The sequence below is a fragment of the Micropterus dolomieu genome, linkage group LG02 (genome assembly GCF_021292245.1).
Source record: "Micropterus dolomieu isolate WLL.071019.BEF.003 ecotype Adirondacks linkage group LG02, ASM2129224v1, whole genome shotgun sequence".
Taxonomy (NCBI): domain Eukaryota; kingdom Metazoa; phylum Chordata; class Actinopteri; order Centrarchiformes; family Centrarchidae; genus Micropterus; species Micropterus dolomieu.
In genome coordinates, this window is record NC_060151.1 from 1,188,501 (window position 1) to 1,212,551 (window position 24,051).

The 24,051-nt window shown below is 41.8% G+C and overlaps 1 protein-coding gene and 1 long non-coding RNA gene across 3 annotated transcripts in view; one reads left to right on the forward strand and one right to left on the reverse strand.

Annotated features, from left to right (window-relative positions):
* The window catches only part of LOC123967457 (junction plakoglobin-like), a 128,259-nt gene that overhangs the window by 76,041 nt on the left and 28,167 nt on the right, over nt 1–24,051 (reverse strand). The window lies entirely within an intron of this gene.
* On the forward strand, nt 6,021–10,926 carry LOC123967459. Of its 2 annotated transcripts, XR_006824245.1 has the most exons (5): nt 6,021–6,154; nt 6,305–6,466; nt 6,682–6,748; nt 6,840–6,968; nt 10,805–10,926. It is a non-coding gene; the product is annotated as an uncharacterized LOC123967459 (long non-coding RNA). The 2 variants fall into 2 exon arrangements; XR_006824244.1 differs by having other exon boundaries at nt 6,145–6,466.

Genomic DNA, 24,051 nt, shown 5'->3' on the forward strand with positions numbered 1-24,051 from the left:
CTAGTCTTATTGTTATTATTGTTATTATAATCATTAACATTACGATGGTTACCATTAACACTATTATAAATATCTGTACCATTTTTCATTTAGTTTATAGCAACATTACCTTCGCAGTCTGTACCTCTGTGTGTATTTAGTGTAGGCTGCCTCCCTCCCCTCTCTCTCTCCTTACATCCCTCTCTCTCTCTCTCTCTCTTTCTCTCTCTCTCTCTCTTTCACTCTCTTTCACTCTCTCTCTCTCTCTCTCTCTCTCACCCCAACCGGTCGAGGCAGATGGCCGCCCACCCTGAGCCATGGTTCTGCTCGAGGTTTCTGCCTCTTAAAAGGAAGTTTTTCCTTGCCTCTGTCGCCTAGTGCTTGCTCTTGGTGGGAACTGTTGGGCTTCTGTAAATATCATCACAGAGTACGGTCTAGACCTGCTCTTTTATGAAAAGCGCTGTGAGATAACTGTTGTTGTGATTTGGCGCTATATAAATAAAATTGAATTGAATTCACGCTGAAGTTCGTTCCTCTCAGCTCCCTGCCGTAGCTTTTAACCAGTTCCTTCTAAGTGTTCGATCTTCACGACGATGGGCTTGGGCCACTGATTGTTCGACCGCCGTCCTCCCAGGCGGTAGACCCGGTGGAAGCTGATGCTCTTCATGATGTCGGCTGGGAGCTTCAGCTAGTTTTTTTTAGTTTTTTTATTTAACCTTTATTTAACCAGGTGAGTCTCATTGAGATTAAAATCTCTTTTGCAAGAGAGACCTGGCCAAGACGCAGCATAAAACATAAAGTTTCCAACATATAAAAGACATCAAGTACACATACATATATTAACACTGTGTTGAATAAGGCAGAATACAACTTTATAAACAGCAACACTGACCAATCTTCACCTGCTCCATATCCTTCAGTTAAAACAAACTGTCTATAAGAAAAAAACGCAGTCAGTTTCAATGAGTTCTGAAGAAGGTTCCATGCAGAAGGTGCGGCAAACATGAAGGCTTTTTTACCTAATTCTGTTCGGACACGGGGGACCAACAAGTGTCGGACGTCCTTTGAACGTAAACCATAATGGTTGTGAGTACTTGTTAAAAAGATACTCAAATAAGTAGGAGCTAGTCCAAGAAATGCCTTCTAGATGAAACATAGCCAATGAGTGTACCTTCTTGCATAAAGAGAGGGCCATTTAGCTTTATAGTAAAGGGTACAATGATGTGTTCTATAATTACAGCCAGTGAAAAAACGCAATGCACAATGATACACAACATCCAATTTCTGTACACATTGGGCAGAAACATTCATATATATCACCAGGTATTTTCTAGCTCAAATGGATAAGCATGATTTTGATCTGTAGAGAAAGCCAAGCTTTATCTTGAGCTTAGAAACCAGGTTGCTAGCATGAGTTCTGAAACACAGTTTACAATCAATGATTATACCTAAATATTATACCTAACTGTTAACTAACTCAATTTCATTTCCTTCAAAAGTTGAGATGCTAGTTTTATGGTCTCCTCTGGGGCTTCGTCTGCCTGCTCCGGGATGGCCAAGATGACCAGATTATTTATTTTTCATTTCATAGCGATGCACTGGATGTTGCGGCCGGCTATCGCTAAAGAAAACCAGCCGCGGTAGGCTAACAATGATACTCAATGATACATTTCCGACAGACCATTTAACCCATTTATTTTTCATTTCATAGCGATGCACTAAAGTTCCACTTACATATTGTTTCATACATACATGCAAGGAAAACGCTAGGGCACTAGACAACACAAATGCACTATTATAGATTAAAATGCGGTCAGCAGAAAATTTCACTCCCAAGCTCACCCTACCCCCATGATCACTCAAGCCAAAATCAGGTGAACAGGTGAGTGCACCTATACACCCACAAACACACCCACCACCTTAATGCCAATAAAAATGAAGAACATGAATATGCAATCAACTTACATTCGTGGCTCCTACACTGGAGATTGATGATTGTTTCTCTAATGTTTTTATTTTCCGCAGAGACCTGTGTCATTCCCTCGGTGAGGGATTTTACCTCTGAGGACCTCGTTTTCCTTGGCTAGTTCAGCCACCTGTTTCTGGCTGGACTCCAGGGATTCCCGCAGAGCCTGAAACTCTTTGTGGAGGACTTCCACCAGAAATAATCAAGCATCAAAGCTCTACAGATTCTTGTCTATTGAGTCCAGGATGTCTGCGAACTCACCGCCTTGTGTGGAGACTACTCCAGGTGAGTCTTCAGTGCAGTTTCTCTTGGGCTTCCCCATGACCACTCTGTGAAAACACTGGTCAAATAGAAACATTTTGATATTTTTTGCCTATCTGATCTAATTAAGGTACTGATGTAAGGTAAGATAAGACACATGCCTTTGGTGTGAGAGACCCGGGTTCTTCTCTCCTCTTTTGTCATGTTCACAGGGAGAGAAAAGAAAATCTGGCCACAAAGAAACTATGTCAAGAAGATGTTAAAGTTACTGACTGGTGCTGCACGTTTTGGGGTCATTTTATAATCAGTAGCTTGATTTATCTGACTTAAATAAATAATTAAGTGCAAAAAAACCCTTTTTAAAGCACTTTCATTTGTTCTTTACCATTTCATGTTGCAAACTTTTTTTCAAAGCATTTTTAACAAATGCTTTAAAAAAGTGTTATGAACATGTCCCCAGTGTCCCCAGTGTAAATGACACAGATGTCGATACATTTTATCCTGTTGACGTTAGCCTACATTACATCCAGGTTGCTGCCACTGGTCTCCACAAACATTATTGCTAACATATAGTAAACATTACTGATTAAAAAGTGGGCTAAGTTATCTAATTGGCAACATTATCGTATCTGTAACAGAACAGTTAATAATGTAAACTAGCTTACTTCTGTCTTACATCAGGCTTACTTTCCAGTTCGTTCTGAAATGTGCACTAAAGAAACCCATTAACTGTATCTTGTCTAAAAATGTCCATTACAGTTCTCAATGTCCATGCTCACTAAGAAACTTTCCGGCTATCTTTCCCTCTTGTTGCCAGCAGTTTAGACATTAACGGCTGTGTGATGTGTTATTTTGAGGGGACAGCAAATTTACACTGGTATACAAGCTGTACACTCAGTACTTTACATTGTAGCAAAGTGTCATTTCTTCAGTGTTGTCACATGACAAGATAGAATCAAATGTTTACAAAAATGTGAGAAGTGTACTCACTTTTGTGAGATACTGTATTAACATATATTAAACCAACCTGTTTAAGTTGTATTCAGGTGGTTCCAAGTTACTCTGACCCTGGTATAGCTGTCTTGCAGTTCTAGCTGTTAGTGGTCTAGGCACAAATAGAATCCTGTTGTTTTTGCAGCCTTAATATTTTTTGTCATTGTTTTTCTGAAGCAAATATGTATTTGTTCTATATACAGTTCGTATTTGGTAGCACATTTTGTTATAAAAATATTTTCTGTGAGCCTTTGTCTCCCCTTTTATCTCTTTTTAATAGCAAAGCGCTATCTACACAAAAGCCATGTAAAGTTAGCAGGTTTCTCATTTTTTGTCAGTGTTACTTGTTGAAATGGTAATCAGCCAAGACAATTTGTTAGGAAAACAAATTCTCACTCTGTATTAACATCACTCAACAGCCACAAGCTGTGTGTTTTAACCAAGCGGGAAGCTTCCGGTCTACAATATGAAGCGAATGCGGAAGTCCCTGAAACCTGCATTCTATTGAAAATCCAGCAGGGGGCGACTCTTCTGGTTGCAAAAAGAAGTCCGGCTCCATTAGAAATAATGGGAAAATGACCCTACTTCTCAGCTGAATAATTACCCCAGTAAACACTTTCCTGATGAGTTTATGGTCTCAGTCGCTAGTTTCAAGTCTTCTTCAATACAAAATGATGTTCATTTAGTAAATTATGGTCCCATTTATTTTAAAATAGACCAGAAAGCAGAGTATGTTTCAGGGCGGGATTATCTATGATTGATCAGGCTAGAGCCGACTCGTACCCTTGGCGCTGTGTAAATTTAACCAAAAAAAGCTTATTAGGAGTTGGCTGGTGAGTACATTTAGTTTTAAGACTGTTGTCTGCTAGACAAATTTATCAGCCCAGTTAAAATGACAGTTAACGTGAGTTACAGTTGCACCTAGCTAAGCAAGCTAGCTAGCTCCGCACACGGCCGTTAGCTCCGCCGTATAGTCACTTCCGGGCACTTCCTGCTTGCAAAAACTCGACATGGCGGTGCCCTATCGGCCAAACTCAAGGCTTCAAAATGGCAGTCCACAAACCAACAGGTGACGTCGCCATGACTACTTCCATTTCTTATATACAGTCTATGGTTTTAACACAAGAGTGATCTGTCATAGTGTGATCTTCATACTGACACGACAAAAGTTATGCACTACGACTCATGTCGTAATTGAACTCATTACTTCACGTTACTAATATATTTCTCCATTCTACTAGTTAACTTAATTAAAAAGTACTACCAAAAACATTAATTTATTACATATTGTGCCTACAACATAATCTTCACTCCATCTATTAACTTCACAACTGAAAGCACTTGGTTAAGGTTATGAGTATGCTTACATGTACTGGATGTGTTTCCTTGTGAGCTCAGCTGATCACTGAGGTGAGTGAGGAATCCTGTTCCAAAAGAGGAAAAAGGAGAACAGAGGCAGCCATTTTGCTATTGTTTAGGCAATTCAGTGTGGACGGACATCTTCATTCTGAATATGATCCGGAAAACCTAGTGAGGATGCCTGTCATTTTGACATGTAAGTAGCATTATTAACAGTGAGACAGAAAGGAGAAGGAGAAATAGGAGAGGGAGAGAGACTAGACAGACAGCAACAAGGGTGCATAGGTCGTTTCTTGGGGGGGGGGGGCTACAGACACTTTTGTGGCTTAAGCTAATATCAGCAGTTGTTCAGATTGAAGGCATTCAGACAAGAATATGCTTGGAGCACATTTGCTATGTAAAACAACCTTTAATCAGTATAAATGATTCAGCATCCTAGCTACAGTGTCACATGGCATTATATCTTTCAACATTACCTAGCAATACTTAACATCATGAAACACATAGCCCTCAGTTTTAGAAACAGACACAGAGAGTGGAGCAGTGGCAGGTCCCTCGATAGTTACCGAGGACACGAGACCAGGTGAGCTCCTGAAGACGCTACTAAGAGTTCTTTCAAGCAATCATTTGACATTGAGGTGTTGAGGACCTCGCGGTAAAGGCAGTTCAACTTTGGAGTGATATGTAGTCCTGTAGTGAACCAAGAACTCAGTTGGAGAATAATTCTCATGGTGATCAAGAGAGTGAGTCTAATTAAAATATAACTTTTGGTTCTATTTTTTTACTTTTTGATGGTTAAAGAGATACTAAGCAATTCTAATCCTTTTTGTTAAATTCAGTAATCGAATACATCTTAATGGTTTGCTAGCTCTCTGTTTTGGGGTCTGATTTTCATACACAGCCCTGGCTCTGTAAATGGAACACAAAGAAAGCGCTTGGAGTGAGAACAGCAGCAGGTGGCGGTAGCGTGCTTGTGCACAGCAGGGGGACAGAGAACGCTGTAAACATCGGCACATCCTGGACTCATTACGGTATTTTAGGCACTGTCCAGAAGGGGACATGGTTAAGAAACAGCCAAAGAGGAAAATTTCTGTCTGGAAAATGTGCTTGTTTCTCTCACACGCTTGCCCCTGCCAAAGTTAAATTGACTTGAACTTTCTGTATGCGACATGCAGCTCAAAAAGAAGATGGATGAGAGACTGATCCTCGCCGTCTGTGACTTCCCTGAAATATATAACTGTTCTCTGAACAGTTATCGGGACATTAACAGGAGGGCATTTGCATGACTAGATTTATCAGCTATATGAATTTGAAATATCTATATCTATATATCAACTAACTTTACTTATAGTTTTACTTTAAGCTAGGCTATGAAGGAATACAGTAGCGCACAGAAGCTGTTGCCTTGGTTACTATCTATAGAGAGCCTTCCACTTGTCTCCGTGTCTGTTCACATAAGAAGCGCAGAGCGACCCCGCGGGGCCAGGCGACTACGCAGGCGGAGTGTCGCTTCCCGTGTGAAAAGACCTTTACTAAGGCTAATGTGCCCTCAGCCAGCAGACTGTGGAATTCTGCCATATTTCTGCAGAGATACTAGTAAGACTGGTTGCCATGGCAATGCATGTGAATTTGGGGCCAGATCTCTTGAGAGAGTACTGAAGGGAGTGGTGTATTTGTTTGGCAGTTGAGTTCAAATATCAACAATCTCTCCTCAGAATTGCTTACTATCCCTTTAAATCATGTTAGAAATAGGCCCACATGACCCTCAGTGTCAGAAACAGCCAAGAGAGTGGAGGAGCGGCAGCTGAGACCAGGACAGCTCATATAGTGGAAACTGAAAGTTATTCCAAGGGTAGATCAAGAGATAAAGTGGCTGACAAACATTCCTGAGGAGCTACCTGGAGTCAGGTGGGGAGTCGCCGACACACACGCATCAAAAAGTATGAATGGAGATAGTCTGTTCGTTTTAACTGACATATTTATTTATCTATACTCCAGCTGACTTTCCAACAACTAATAAAAAATAAAGAACATAAATAAAAAGACCAACACATAATTTTTAACTAATTTGAAGCGCTACGGTCAGATAACTGTTGGCTTTCCGCCATCTAACTCATCCGCAGGCCCTCCCTATAGTCTACTTAAGTCAACCTATCAACGCCCTAGAGACGCAGAATCAAGGAGGAGCAGGTCAAGAAGCAATGTAAAAATTTCCTCCTAATTCATAAATCACAATATCAAAAATTAACTCAAAACATCCGTTTTCTTATTTGAACTAAAGAACTCTAAGTATGGCTCCAACAAGAGATGAAGGGGGCTCACAGAGACTGCTTATGTGTAGGGCCCAGAATTGTACGCTACACCCCTGCACAACAATACAGAGAGAGACAGATTGAGTAAGAGAGAGCAGGTAATTACTCACTTTGGCTGCTATCATCTTTGACAACAATAACCCTTCCTAACACACACACACACACACACACACACACACACACAGAGGAAGCTCAGAGGGAAATGAAACCTTTTTCATCTTCACTATGGATAATCCTGCGCTATTAGCCCTGCTGGGAAAGATAAAGAAAATGTGAGAGGGTAAGAGATGACTGATCCACCAGAAACTTCTGTCCCAGTTTTCATTTTACTTCTCTGCTGCCAGGATGTTGTCACATTGCTGATACAAACTATCTAGCTGTCCAATCAAGCAGGCCAGGATGCATCTGCACCTGCGCTGTCTTTCTGACAACAGAATAAATCAAATCAAATCTGTCTCAGAACTTTCTGAATACTTCTCTGCCCTCCTCGAGTGCAGCTGACTCCTCCTTTTTTGACAATGGCACTGCAGTATGATGGGGAACCAGGTGCCAGCGTCAACATCTTGGCTAGTCCCCCAATTTAGGTGGCCTTTGGGCAGCCGCTGCTAGAGTCTAGATGCCATTTCATGGTGCATGGTGCTGCTCAATTGTTTTTTTCTAGCCAGTGTCCTGTGGAATGACATCCATACTGGATGATTCTGCACCTCATGATTTATGTCCAGGTTTATGTTTGGTGTCATGGGGCAGTGTGTCCTCTATGCAGTGAAAAAAATAAGAAGGATGAGCAAGTCATACACACCAGCGATTGTATCCTGTCACAGACCTGCAATTTGCCTGTCTATTAGCTCTAACCACAATGCATTTTCACACTGAATAAAGACTGGATTTGTCCCTCATCACTTTCATTGGAAGCCTTTCAGGAAAGGATCTTTGAATAGCCAGTATACACAGGAGGAATGATTACAGGAAGCACAACCTGTTTCAATGTACATATATGCACCTGGCTTTTGTTTTAAGATACACTTTGTTATGAACCTATGATTTTTACCATAACTGTATTTACTCCAAACTTTCCCTGCATTATTAGGATATTTAATCACATTTTAGTAATAAGGCTTCCTGTTATCTGTCTCCCTACATTCAGCATAATATACACTGCTCAAAAAAAATAAAGGGAACACTAAAATAACACATCCTAGATCTGATTGAATGAAATAATCTCATTAAATACTCCTATATTTACATAGTTGAATGTGCTGACAACAAAATCACACAAAAATTATCAATGGAAATCAAATTTATCAACCCATGGAGGTCTGGATTTGGAGTCACACTCAAAATCAAAGTGGAAAACCACACTACAGGCCGATCCAACTTTGATGTAATGTCCTTAAAACAAGTCAAAATGAGGCTCAGTAGTGTGTGTGGCCTCCACGTGCCTGTATGACCTCCCTACAACGCCTGGGCATGCTCCTGATGAGGTGGCGGATGGTCTCCTGAGGGATCTCCTCCCAGACCTGGAGCGAGACATGATGTCCCAGATGTGCTCAATTGGATTCAGGTCTGGGGAACGGGCGGGCCGGTCCATAGCATCAATGTCAATCAATCTTGCAGGAACTGCTGACACACTCCAGCCACATGAGGTCTAGAATTGTCTTGCATTAGGAGGAACCCAGGGCCAACCGCACCAGCATATGGTCTCACAAGGGGTCTGAGGATCTCATCTCAGTACCTAATGGCAGTCAGGCTACCTCTGGCGAGCACATGGAGGGCTGTGACTCTGTCACGTCTGTCACATGTGCTCAGTGTGAACCTGCTTTCATCTGTGAAGAGCACAGGGCGCCAGTGGCAAATTTGCCAATCTTGGTGTTCTCTGGCAAATGCCAAACATCCTGCACGGTGTTGGGCTGTAAGCACAACCCCCACCTGTGGACGTCGGGCCCTCATACCACCGTCATGGAGTCTGTTTCTGACCATTTGAGCAGACACATCCACATTTGTGGCCTGCTGGAGGTCATTTTGCAGGGCTCTGGCAGTGCTCCTCCTGCTCCTCCTTGCACAAAGGCAGAGGTAGCGGTGCTGCTGCTGGGTTGTTGCCCTCCTACGGCCTCCTCCACGTCTCCTGATGTACTGGCCTGTCTGCTGGTAGCGCCTACGTGCTCTGGACACTACGCTGACAGACACAGCAAACCTTCAGAGCTCGCATTGATGTGCCATCCTGGAGGAGCTGCACTACCCGAGCCACTTGTGTGGGTTGTAGACGCCGTCTCATGCTACCACTAGAGTGAAAGCACCGCCAGCATTCAAAAGTGACCAAAACATCAGCCAGGAAGCACAGGAACTGAGAAGTGGTCTGTGGTCACCACCTGCAGAACCTCTCCTTTACTGGGGGTGTCTTGCTAATTGCCTATAATTTCCACCTGTTGTCTATTCCATTTGCACAACAGCATGTGAAATTGATTGTCAATCAGTGTTGCTTCCTAAGCGGACAGTTTGATTTCACAGGAGTATGATTGACTTGGAGTTACATTGTGTTGTTTAAGTGTTCCCTTTATTTTTTTGAGCAGTGTACATTTCAACAGCATTAATTGTTTTGATTGTTGTTAAGTTGCTGTCAATACTGTACAGATGTTTCACATTTAAATACTTCCAATTCCTCAAAGGGCATAATCACTCCCATTAGTTGGCTTTAATGGGAAACATCTGCAGGACTTACTGAGTATCACTTAGTAGAAGTAATTTGAATGAATTACTGGATGAAAGCAAAACTTATTAAGTATAAAGCAGCAGATTGGTGAGTATGACATGACTCATGAAATAAACGCTGAATTTACCATGTGAACTATCAAGGTAACAGCACCCAATCTCAGTGTTTTTGACACGGCCTTTGCCTGTTATTTGAGACACTTTAATCTGAGAATTCTGAGTACTTTAGGAATGCAATACACCTTTGATACCCAGAACTTTCACCTTCTTCCAGCATGACTTAAATAGGGCTGCTTTCTATCTGTATTACTGTACGTATAATAGAGTGAGAGGCAGCAAACTATACACCCCAGATATAGTAATGCAGAAAGGGTAATATTTATAGAAATAGCAATTAGCTGTGGGAGCATGTGTAGGTGTTAGCGTTAAGCTTCAAACAGCAGGTTCACTGAAGGGCCAGCTGCCTGTCCCTCCACACCTCAGCTGTCTCTTCTTTTCTGTCTGTCTACCTCTTCCACTGTCATGTCTCATCTCTCCTTATCCCTCCATCTCACCCACCCTCCCTCACACTTATGTTTGCAGTCTGTCTCTTCCCATTATTAGGCCTACGTTTCTCTTGTAGCATCTCTTTGACGTTTTCATGGTCCTCATTGCTTTCTTGCCATATTTCTTTCTCTCTTTTACATCCTTGATCTCTGTTTAGGAATAATTATACACCACGTGAGGTCTGCTGTCTGCCAACACCCACACAGGGCAAATGCAATCACATACACACACACACACACACACAACATGCAGCCAGTTCGATGGCCAATCAGTGGCTGCATTTGAGATCAACTAGGGAAATCCTGGAATTGCTAACATCAACCAGGAACACCACCCAACAGTTTGGAATTTGTTGTGACCCACACAATATGGTGCATTGATATTAGCTGTGTAAATGTCAGTGCACAGCTAAATATCTAAGGTTCAGCTCTGCAATAGACGGAGGCAGAACGTCATGATGAAGGCGTTATTGTAGTGGGGGGAAAAGTGAGACTGACAGCCCAGGGGGGGTTAGGCCCTCAAAAAGCCTGGAACAAAAATTTTGCTTTTGTTTGCTTTTTAAAAAACGTCAAAGTAATTGGTGTTATAACTACATTAATATCGGCTGTATAGTGCAGCCTTTATGGGCACCCTCGCACCCCTTATAAAAGGCAGAAAATGGTTTTGTCTGCCCCTGCAACAGTCCTGCGACTGCCTGCTGATGCTGGAGCACCAACACGTTGTGTCTTTCCCCAAGAAAGGGAAACTGGGAAACCAAAAAAAGAGAAGAAAGAAAGGAAAGAGAAGGAAAAACAAACTAAGGGAAACATCTTTTTCAAAAGAAAGGTGAGCACAACTAATTTAAGAATAGCATAAGCTTATTTCAGCAGTTGTTTAGGTTGAAGGCAGTCAGATGGAACTATAGCTTAAAGCACAACTTCACTGTATAACATACATTAATCAGTATTCCTCCTGAAGAAGAAAAACATTAAAACGCCATTGTTTAAAGCAATAAATAAGATTTAAGTAAAGTAATTTTAACAGGACCTTAACAAAGGAGCAGAGCTAAGAATTGAATCAATTCTAGAAAATGTTTTATGACGTGAAGAAAAAAATGTATATCCCTTACATTTGGATTATTAACCTGCCAAGTATCCACAACATTCAGAAAGGCTTTAAAATAATTAGATGACCTAAGTTGGTTAGAAGTAGGATGAGCAGTACTAGATCTATCTAGAACATCAGCTATTAAGCTGTTATTAAGATCTGCACCCAAAATCAAGAGAATGTTACACAAGGCTAAAGTCTACTTTTAACCTCATCAAGAAACTGATATTCGGAGCATAAAGCGATACAAGACAATATTTAGTTATATTTAAAGTAATCAAAGCATAACAAAAATGGCCATGAGGGTCACTACCTATCCCATCCACCTGCAAATTCAGCTTCCTATCCACTTATAACAAAACACCCTTAGTTTTATTCGGTGCACATGAAAAGGAAATTATTTTATAATACTTATTTTATTATTAATATTAATATCACATTTATTCAAGATGGGTTAAAAAGATATTAAAGAAAGACTGAGGTTAACACATAGATAAGAACTTAACAGTATGGAATTGGCGGTAAATTGAGATATAAAGAACTAAACGATTTATACGATTATTGTTTAAATACTGCTTAGCAGTGCTGATAGCGGGTGCTTTAAGAATTACGCAGTTTCTTCTTATTTATGCAGGTTTAGCGACCGCGCAATCCTTTTGAGAATTCATGTGTGTGTCAATTAGAGCCCGACAAATTTATCGTTTGGCAGATATTATACGATATACAACATAAGTTCTTTCTATGTGCTGATTGTTGAGTTGAGACCTGTTTAGGTGGACATATTTCTAAAGAAGGGGAAAAGAGAGCAGCAGTAAGTGGAAAGAGACGTGAGGAAGAGAATAACAAACGGAGGAGAAGGGAGATAACAAGAGTGTGTGATGGTAAGAAGAAGAGACAGGCTTTTCAGTCCTCCTACATTGCACACACACACCTACACCCCCCCCCCCCCCCCCCCCCCCACCCCCCACCCCCGCCAAACACACACACACACACACACACACACACAGCCACAGAAGCTTAGTATGTTTCTGAGGCCTATTTAGTTTGATCTGCTCTCACATAACAGCTTATCACTCTCTCTCCCCCTTCCCTCCTCTCTATGTCAACACACATCTAATCATATGGCTCGCTTTATCATTCCAGTCATCTGTACTTCTCTCGCTCTCTCGCTCTCTCTCTCTCTCTCTCTCTGTTATTAGTTTCCACTGTGCAGTCTAAAGCCAGTTTCATCAGCTGTGGTTTCTCGTTTCTTCACACAGGGGTGGTTGTTTGATATCAGACCCATGCTTGAAATGGGCCGGGGCACATGTGTATTATGGCTGTATTCCTTAATGGAGCTGAGCAATTGTTAATATTATTAATTTAACCTGTTCTGTTGCTATGACTGCTGTAAAAAATGTCTTCAGTTTCTACAACATTCACAGACGTCCACTTCAAACAGGGACTGGTCGTTGTGTGAATGCAGGGCTTTCTCCCTCAAGCTGTTGCACAAAGTTGTCTAGTTCTGACTATCTAATATAGGATTTTTGCCATGGTTTCTGGGTAAATTAAAACATTTAGCAAACTAAAACATGGCTGACCGCCCAATCGTGTCAAACCGCCCAGCCCCGTTCCCTCAGCAGAGCAGAAAATGTTAGAAACAATTCAACAGTTACTGGACATTTTCCCGGGAAAATTCAGCAACCATACAGGTGTAACCATACAAAACTTGCATAAAATCACACCACAGTGCAGACCTGTTTGTTGAGGACATATAGCTTACTTTAAAGTTGTCAAGACATGCTGTTGTTGTGATGTTAGCTTTAGTAGCAGGAGAGTGTGAGTGTCGCTGTCTGGAGTTGCTGTTAGCTTTGCAGCAGCAAGTAGCGTCCACAACCACAACCTACCTAACATTCGTTACATTACTTGCTGTGTCGCTGTTCACTCCATCATGGTATTTGTCCTGGTGTTGGATTTCTCCAGAATCCCTTACCCCACCTTTATAAGGCAGAGAAATATCCTGAGTTACAGTTGGAAATGCCATATTTTATTGAATTTACAAAAAATATTATATATATGATATATATCGTTATTGGGATATGAAATGACCTATATCGGGATATACATTTTTTTATATATAGGTACCAACACCACACATAGAAATCCACTGTTACAAGTAAAAGTCCCACTTTTAAAACTTCCAGCATCAAAATACACCCAAAGTACCAAAAACAAAAGCGCTTATCATGCAGTATTGCCCCACACTACAATGAGAAAAAAAGAAAGGTTGGCTGATGGAAAACGTGGCTAAATCATGTTGGTTTAACTGGACGAGTAAACACGCATAGTCAGCTGATTAAGAAGAATTGGGGGGAGAGAGAGAATTAGGCATGAAGATATTCTTGCCAGTGCAAATTTGAAAATATGAATTATTAAAGTGCATTTTTAACTCCGTTACACATGCATACATTTGTATACGCATTCCTTTCTCCTCAGATGCACACACTGCTCACTGTGTGTATGTGTGCACATGCCTGTCAGACTGGCCTACTCTACTTTTACTCTATCTGTGCCAACCCAGCAGCCATGGACAGTTCACCTCTTCTTTTACATTCAGTCTGTCTGTCTCTGCTTATTTCTTTCTGTCTGTGTCTGTGCGCGTGCAGTTTATCAAGGTTTGTAAAAGCAGTTATAGCGACAACGGAGGAGAAGAGAAAACAGGAGGAAGAACAGAAATAAAACTGAAGAAGGAGGAATAAAGATGGAGAAAAACAGAAAGAAAGGAGGGAGGAGAGAGAGGTAGCCAGCGTGGAAGGATTGAGTTTTGTGTGTGTGTGTGTGTGTGTGTGTGTGTGTGTGTGTGTGTGTGTGTGTAATGGGAGTGTCATAAAGTGAAGCCAAGTGTAAAGAAATATACTTGACAAAGCCTGGAAATGCTGCAGCTCAGCAGCGGTCAGAGCCGGCACAGCTCTGATGGTGATACATGTCTATTTCAGTGACTTACTGAGTGTGCTTGTCATTAAAAAAAAAGTCCAAAGTAATACCTGGATTATTTGGTTTTGTTTACGGTTTGACGTTTCACTGTTGTCCTGACAAAGATGAGCGGTGTTTGCTCTGCTAGTCTGGTTCACACAGTGTTGTGCTCATCTGTTTCCAGTTTGGAAAAGCAACTGAGCCTATCAGAAGCTTTGTAGGCGGGATTAAGAATGGCAACATCGTCTGCTGTGCCAGATAAACACAAACACAGAATTTTCTCAAAAATGGCAACAAGCTCGGATGACGTCACAGCTGTTGGACAGCTTGTTGTAAAGTGACACATAGAAGCTGACTTAAAACAAATGTTGTGTGTGCCCTGTGGAGTTCTGTTTACATTGTTTACAGTGTTTCTCACAAAAACACAATGTGTACGTTTGAAGTCTAATAATTTAGCTAATGAGTTAACGAGTGCTAATAAGTGTTTCCATGGTAACATCAGTGACTAGTGGCAGCAAATGACAAAAGGAAAACATGACTCATCATTAGTGACCTGTTCCAAATATACAGCAGAGAGGAGGTCGTCGATCTGTGAGACAGCCCTGTTTTGCACCTTAGTCACAGAAAGTGTGACAGTTAACTACTGTTAAGTACTGAGCCCAACGACGCAATAGGTCTGCACAGCCGTTGGGCTCACCCTGCCTATATTTGGGACAGGCCTTTAATTCATTTAACATAAAACTCTTGCATCTCTCAGCAAAGATGGGATATAAAGCTCAGCGTGAGTTTAGTCAGTAAGACTATCTTCATGCCTAATTCTCTCTCTCCCCCCAATTCTTCTTAATCAGCTGACTATGCGTGTTTACTCGTCCAGTTAAACCAACATGATTTAGCCACGTTTTCCATCAGCCAACCTTTCTTTTTTTCTCAATGTAGTGTGGGGCAATACTGCATGATAAGCTTTTTGGTACTTTGGGTGTATTTTGATGCTGGAAGTTTTAAAAGTGGGACTTTTACTTGTAACAGTGGATTTCTATGTGTGGTGTTGGTACCTATATATAAAAAAATGTATATCCCGATATAGGTCATTTCATATCCCAATAACGATATATATCATATATATAATATTTTTTGTAAATTCAATAAAATATGGCATTTCCAACTGTAACTCAGGATATTTCTCTGCCTTATAAAGGTGGGGTAAGGGATTCTGGAGAAATCCAACACCAGGACAAATACCATGATGGAGTGAACAGCGACACAGCAAGTAATGTAACGAATGTTAGGTAGGTTGTGGTTGTGGACGCTACTTGCTGCTGCAAAGCTAACAGCAACTCCAGACAGCGACACTCACTCTCCTGCTACTAAAGCTAACATCACAACAACAGCATGTCTTGTCAACTTTATAGTAAGCTGTATGTCCGTGGGCAAGTCATTAAACGTTACCTGACACCCACACACAACATGCCTGGCACTGCTGAATAATGTTGTCTGGCTTGACAATTATTTTTAATGCAGATTTCTTCCTTGTAACACCGGCACATGTTTCACGTTGGACATTTTATATATGTCGAATTCCAACGTAAAACTAACTTCACTGTGATGCACCTCACCAAAATATTACGGTAAAGTGTGGAATTTGTGACACAACGAAATTAACCATAGAGCATAATTGTAAACAATGGACGTTTTTCTATCATCAAACGATAGATGTCTATGTCTTATCAGCCCTAGGTACCACTTCATGCTGTTATACTAATTCTTCACTTACCGTATCAGCTTCAGTTGAATTATAATCAGTCATAGAATTTAGATAAGTAATCCAGACCTATGAAGGCTTTCTTAGCATCTGGGAATAAATTACTTACCCGTTTAAATTATATAAAAGCTTAAAGGTATGCACGATTAATGACGTGGCTAGCTGCTATGTGGTTTAGCAACCAGGTGCCATTCAGCCTGCCCCAGTTCCACCTCATTGCACATTTTTCGATTAGTCAGAGTCAGGCAGTACCAAGATGGTAACGGCCGGAGCCGCCGACATTGAGCTTCACAATGGCTCTTCAGAAACCTATGGGCGACACGGACACTACATCCATGTTCTGTACGGTCTTTGGTTTATCCATGCTATACCCATGGTCTGTGTGACCTTACACTTCATTCATGGTATCTTCAGTTTGTTGTCATAAATCAATATACATCAAGTTGCTTTGTTATTCCTCTCGTTCTTTTCTTCACCAATCGCATAAAATATGATGACATTGCGATAGGGGCTAAACGAACAAAATATGAACAAAAGATTTTCACATCTTTTGTACATATGGCAATAACATTATATTCATTCTTATTCTCTCCTGACTATAGTGAAGCTCAGCGTCCATTCAACCAGGAAGACTATCTTTATGCCTCATTCATGATCTCTCTCTCTCTCTCTCTCTCTCTCTCTCTCTCTATTTTGTTAAATTATTTTCTTTATTTAGGTATTTTTAACCCTCAGTGCTATTGTCATACATTTCTTGCTATTATGTGTGTCAGCAGTGTGGACGGATGCTTCTGTGTTTGCGATGAACTGTACGTTTATGTTTTCTGTGCATGATTTGTGTGTGTATATGTGTGTGCCACGCTTGACTGAAGAGATGAAAGGGCTAAGCTCCGAGACAGAAACGATAAGAGCTAAGCTGAAAAAAAGAGGAATGAAAGAGAGGCAAGACATGGGAGGATAGAGGAAACGAGAAATGAAGAAAGAAATTCATACGAGGAAAGAAGGAAATGAAGGACAGGATAATGCAGCTTTGTCACTGTGTGGGGGGGGAGGTGTGTGTGTGTCTGGTAAAGCCCAAACCTTAACAGCTCATTACCATGCAGACTGTCGACTGGTGTATAGCTGTGCTGCCCTCTGTTTTTGCTTTCACACACACATGAACATCAACATTCACTCACACACACGCAACATGAACATGCATGTACACGCTGAGCTTAAGGCACGAACACACACACACACACACACAGGTAGAGGCTAGCAGAGGATAAGCAAGCCTAATGGAGGAGAGGATTGTGACTGAGAATCTGCCTAATTTGAATCATTCTCTCTCCCTCTCACCTGCTCAAACACACAGATGCAAACACACACCACATACACACACCTGCAGTTCAAACCTGCTGAGGTTCACCATGGCAACGAACAGGTACCACTCTGTACTAATCGGGAATAATTTTCTCTGTGGAAAGAATACAGGAACAGGGGTCTCTGAGCAAGATACTGTAGTTCCCACTGTTTACAATGTGTCAGCGTGGAATGTTCCTTTAGGCAAGGTGCAAGCATGACTATGTGCTGTGTGTATGTGAGTGGATTTAAGTTGCCTACTCTGATTATACTGCAGATTATTCAAGGCGAGACAGCAGAACCAGGACGCAGTGCTGGAGGGGAGTAAAGACTGACGGAAGATTTTCAGTACGTACAGACGGACCTCATCAACTGTACATTAGGAGCTTTCAGGGTGTATCACATGCTAGGAGCATGCAGATCTACAAATTTTATCAATAGTGAGTTTTATTTTGAGTATCAAAAGGATTGATACTAAAACCAAATGGCTCCATCTGCCTCTTTGTTATTGTAGCAGTTTTTCTTAGAGACGCACTTTGTTTCCCAAAAGCATCTTAAGTAAATGTAAATGCTCCGTACTTGTATAGCGCCTTTCTAGTCTTTTCGACCACTCAAAGCGCTTTTACACTACATCTGCATTCACCAGTCACACACATTCATACACTGAGCCTAAGTGCTCAAACAGAAACTAACATTTACACACATTCATACACTGGCGGAACAGCCGCCAGGGGCAATTCGGGGTTCAGTATCATGCCCAAGGACACTTCTGATCTTCCGATTTACGGCCAGCCCGCTCCACCTCCTGAGCCACAGCCGCCCCTCATGTTGTGTTGTGTTTGTGGTGTTAATTTATTGTCTTGTGTTAATAAATTCCCTTGTTTTGGTTGTTTTAAAGGTGTTTATGTGTTAAGTTTGGGTCAGTGTTGGGGTGTTGTTTGCCCCATGTTGCCACCAAAGGGTGGGGCGTAACAACTTCATATAGCGTGACAATAAACCTACCTACCTACATACTGTTACTTGATGTGCAAAACCTGTCTGGTTAATGATGAGAGATGGCAAACAGTTTAATTTAAAATGCATTAAAAGAAACACCACTGAACGCATACATTAAACGCATTGACACAACTGAACAGAAAATCTGAACAGAAGAAATAAAGCACGATAGTACTATATTTAGTTAACATTCTCATAACAACTTTGTATCAGGACAGGAGGATAATGCATTAAGTTACATTTTCATAAAAAACATTTAACTTAACTAATGATGTGAGGTTTGTTGGTTTGTACCAAACAAATGAACAGTAAATCTGAACAAAAAAACATTAACAATCAATGAACAAAACCTTCACTCCAAAGTGAAAAGACAAACAACTCATAGAGACACGATTTAGGCCAATCCAAACTGGTGTGTAGTTCCTATCCCAAGCTCCATATTATTTTTGAAAACAGTCTGACTCACAGGTAGGCGTAGTACCAACGCGCATGTTTTGGCCGGGGGAAACTTGGTATGGCCATCCTCAGGATGTAAAAATTACAGCTCAGGCTGCACTAGAAAGCCCAACACTGCAATTCTGCGCAGACCAATTCCAAAAATTAGGACCTGCTCAAGTATGATGGGTCCTGCAAGTACATCTGTATATAGATAAAAAAAAAAATAATAATGATATTGCAAAATGATTCACAAAGAGTAGATCACAGCCAGCAGTATGAAGATAAACAAACAAACAAACAATCCCATTTCATTATTAGAATATATAGACATTTAGTAATAATTGGCACAGAGACCCGTACCTTCCACCTCCAGGAGCCAGTCTTTGCAGAATGCAATAGTCCTGGCTTCCAACCCCCTCCTGTTCGATAAGCGATGTTGTGGGCCTGGAACACCCCCACAATGTCGCTGGCCTTCAGGGTTGTTGAGTCCTGGAGGGGGACTTTTTGAAAGTCTTGCGGGTGTGAGCTGACTTCATCCAGGACACCAAGTGAACTTTGCCCTTCTTTGAATCTGATGCAAAAAAATTGACAATGTGAACCAAGACGGTAGAAATAGCCAACAAAATTAAGTTAAGTTTTGCTCACAGCCAGATATCAGATGTAGTCTGGGTGATCAGCTGGATGTGCAGACTGTCTTTTCCTCCTCTGTTTGCTTCTTTAGACTCTTTAGTGTAGTTTAGTGACTTGTTTAGCCCCCTCCTCACTCGTTTTCAACTTCTTACTGTTGTCTTCTTTAGAGGAGTTTTGCGACTCACCAGACTTTGAATTTATTAAAGGATAGCCTTTTTTGATGCATCATCTCATTTTCAAGAGGGTCCTATGAGGGACCACTAAAGGAGCACTCGCGGAGAGCTCTTCACCCACTTTTTTTTTTTTTTTTCATTTATTTATTTATTTATTTATTTTGGTACAAATGCAAGATTCCAAATTTTATTATTTTACAGTAAATTATCTTGTTTTGAGTGGGATATCCTTTGCACCCTTGTCACATTATTTCCTGTTTACTTTAACGTGGGCCAGCCACTCTTGCATTCTGTAGGCACACATTTAGAATATACCTGCAAAGAAGGTCATGAGCAGTGCCACCCAGCCTAGTATGTAGGACCAAGAGAAGCGCCAGTCACCAAAGCGCTTGCCCAGGAAGTTCACCGTCACCCCGGTGTAAATTGCCATTGCAAGCAGAACAAATAGTTGAAACAAAGAACATGGTCCCAGCAGCAAATGAGCGGTTGAACCGCTAAAAGGCTGAGAAGTGGGCAAAGGAGAGGATTCCTGCAATGATGCCAGCAAAGCATGAAATGGAAGAGGGGATCATGAAAGCACGAGTGGCATTCCAAAAGGCTGTAAGAGAAGGGGGAAAGGGGGATGGAAGGTGGGGACAACAGGGAAAAGCTGTGGGAAACACCAATTGCAGAAAGCAACGAAACCTGCAATAGAACAGAGAGGGGGGCTTGGGGAGGAGAAAAACAACAACAACAAACAAACACAAACAAAAACAAACAATAAAAATAATAATAATAGTAAAAGACAACCAGCCGAACAGCAGCAATAAACAGCTGACATAGTAAGACAACTAAGAGAAAAATGAAAACAAGAAACAGTCACACACACTAAATAAGCAACAGAGCACAGCCATGAGAGCTGGAATAACAATTAATTTAAATAAGTAACTGAAAGAAAAGCATCAGGAATAATTCTACCAGGGACAACCTAAATTTGTTTGTGTCTATGTGTGAGACTGATTGTGTCTGTGTGCGTGTGGGAGAATGTGTCTATATGTGTGTGTGTGTGTGTGTGTGTGTGTGTGCGCATAAGCCTGTTAAAGAATGTAGTTGTTAGTGAGAGTGGGACGCCACGACTGTGCCACACCTACCCCAGCAACAGGCAGGCAAGAACCCCAGTAGCCAATAGGGGTGGGAGAAAGAAAATAAAACAAATAACAAAGACTCTCAGATGCACCGCGATGCAAACGCAGAAGACCTCGACCCAAATGCCAGTTGACAACGTAATGCCGACGGAACGCAAAGCGTAAATAATATTTTGAAAAAAAATAGCAAGTTATCAAATGAAGTACTCTATTGGTACCGGTATCACTTTAAGGGTACACAACCCTACCTCAGATGTGTGGTATTAATATACATATTGTTCCTGCACTGGCCCCATCTACAGTACTCCGTTTTAGTTTAAAAACATCTAGTGGCCGTTTACTTACACTGGGTATGTGCGTGATGGTGTAAACATGAAGCGGATGGTCAATTCCATAGTTGCAGAAGATTTGGCGAAAGAATAAACCACACAAGGTGGTCTTGTGTGACTCCCAGCAGGAGCTCACAGGAATAAATCCCAAAGATGGGGCTCGCCTGTGGCCCCTACTTTAAGTTCTAAAATCCCACAACTTTAATTTGAACACCAAGGGTCTAGTAAAGTACTCTGGCTGCAGTTGATGCTGGCTAACATTTTCTGCTTGTGATATACAACTATAGGAGACTTACTGTTGAGAAGGATGCGTAGATTCAGCCTTCACAGTAGAACAGGAGCACAGCTTCCATCAATTCCTCCCTGTGGTCAAAGAGCCCTGCTGCATGGCTCCCATCATTGCAACTATTCAGCCGTTTCATTAACTGCCTGCTTTGCATCCTGTAGCGCCTCTGCACTGCTTATCTGAAATTATAAAAAGAAATACAGAATAGCCAATAGAAAACACTTGTGTAACAATGATTCACCACTTTTGAAATGTCACAAAAAAGAAACTGCAAAATAGGTGCATTTCCATTAGCTGTTTGGAGCGAATAAACCAGGCTATGGCATGCGTAGTTACTTCAGTAGTTGACGCTACACAATAACCAAGACGTATGGGTTTCAAACCAAGCTGCTGCCAGCCATGTCTCCGCATATTATGGGAATATCTGGTGTTATGCCGAGTTTTGCATGCCTGCCAAAAATTGCATCCACCTCCAAATAATACTTTTAAATGTTATAATATCCTTTGTGGGGTTCATCAGTGGTGATAAATGATTCGAAGTATATATTTTATGAACGTTTAGAGTCGTGAATATTTTATTACACTCAGTAGAAGTCGCATTCATTGAGATTCAGAAAAAAAATGTGGTGATAACTCTGTTTGATCAGTGTGCAGAGAAAAGTATCTGAAAAGGACCTTTAAGAGGTGAATGCATAATTCGGCAGAACAGATGATGAAGGCTACCTGCTGAGATTTGCATCCACCTCTTTTCTCAGCACAAATGAGTGTCACCAGTCACTAGGTGCATGAAATTCTCAACAGGCATGCAGAACTCTTTGCAACCGGGCAAGACAACGGCAGCAGAAACAGCTGATCAGACGTGAGTTACAAGTTCGCTACGTCACAACTTATTCGGAAAAAGTGTTTCCATCTCCCATTTAGCGCATTAGCTCTTTTTCGACAAAGGCAAAAACCACCTCAAGTGAGCGTAAAAACGAAGCGAAATAAAGGATTTTTCCCCCCGGAATTTTTCCGTTTCCATGTTGATGGAAAGACGGCTACTGTTTCACTAATCAAGCCATGGTACCAAGGTCACTCAGTATTTCTACACAAAAAGTGTAAAGTTTAAAGTGTGTAATTTCAGAACTTGCCTTCTCCACTTTTCCCTAAGACCTCTTCGATGGTCGCTTGACCAGGTGGTAGACCACACACTTGGTTAAAAAGCCTCTTGGAAAAAAAGTGCCCTCCCCAGGCATCAGACAAACAGCCAACATTTGGTCCACAACTCTGTAGGTGTTGTTGTGAAGAGCTAGAAAAGAAAAAAAAGTAATGTTCAAATAAAGCTGTGGACATGTATACATTGAATGACTATCTTTTCTGACCTTGAAAAAAATGCAGATTTGTACATGATTTAAAATAATTAATACTTAGTTATGTCTAAATAACATACCGACACCGTCAAGGGCTTTAAGAGGCCAAATACTTGATGCCCTTTCCCTTGTTGTTGCATTAACACCCTACAAAATTCCCTAGTGGGTCCTCCATCATCGATGGCCCCTTCTTCTTGACCATCCTCATAAATGAAGACAATGTCCAGCTTGGACTATGAGTAGAGGTCATCAAAAGATGTTTCAAAGAACATTTATTTGATTGGCTGTGGGAGCCAGATGGTGCACCCTTGAATTGTAGAAATTGAAGCGCTACAGTCAAAAGGTCTGTATGGATATAGAAAAAAGGGTGAAGTTAGATTCCTTTTTTGACATAGCCCCCCTTAAAAGTCTCAAAAAAGACAAGCCCCCTGCCCGCATACACCGAGAGGGGATTCTTATTTTTCCCCTCATTCATTAACACAGGCAAGACAAGACTCTCTCCCTTGTTCCATTCCTCTTACTTATGTGACATAATAGTGCTGTCAACATTAAAACAATGAGGCATCTTTTAGAGGAGGATCTAAAAATAGAATAATGAGGAAAAGTGTTATGAGGTTGTTTGGTGTGGAGACAGAGAGAACCCAAATGCAGCACTCTGAGGGAAGGAGATTTATTGAGGGGAAAAAGGGTGAGAGGTGCAGGTCGTTGGCTGGGCTCAGGAGCAGAGGGAGAGGGAGAGGGAGAGAGCACACAGGGGAGAAAACACAGGGAGGGAGGCAGGCAGGGAACAGAAAACCAAGGACAGCCACAGGTGAAGGCAAACCGCGCACCTGATAGGCCAGGGAAATAGTCTGAACAATCCAGTTGCTAATAGTATGTTTGGATGCAGGGAGCCCAGCCCTGGGGAACCCAAAACACACTAGCAGCTGGTCAGCAGGTCTCATCTTCCGGGCACCACGGAGGAAACGTACAACCAAGGGAAACTTCCCTTGGTTGTACTGTGAGTGGAAAGATGAAATAGCTGCCACGTACACCTTGAGGGTGGAAGGGGAAAGACCAGCAGAGAACCGGTCCTGGAGGAACTCAAGTACCTGAACCACCGGGCAGGTAACAGGGTCCACCGACCGCTCCCTAAACCAAGTGTAGAAAACATTCCACTTCAGGCCGTACATCCTCCGTGTGGACGGGGCCCTGGAGCTGAGGAGGGTCTCGACTGCTCTGGCTGTTAGACCCGCCTCTAGGCACTGTGCCCCCTCAGGGGCCAGACCCACAGTCGCCATACGGCGGGGCAAGGATGAAGAACCCGGCCCTGCGCCTGGGACAGCAGGTCTCTCCTCAGAGGGACATCGCCCTGAGCGATCGTAACCTCTGCTGGGACCACAGGAGGATCTGACACGCCAGTCTGTACAGAGCGCAGACCGCCCTGGTGATTCAGATAGGCCACCACCGCTGTGTTGTCGGAACGA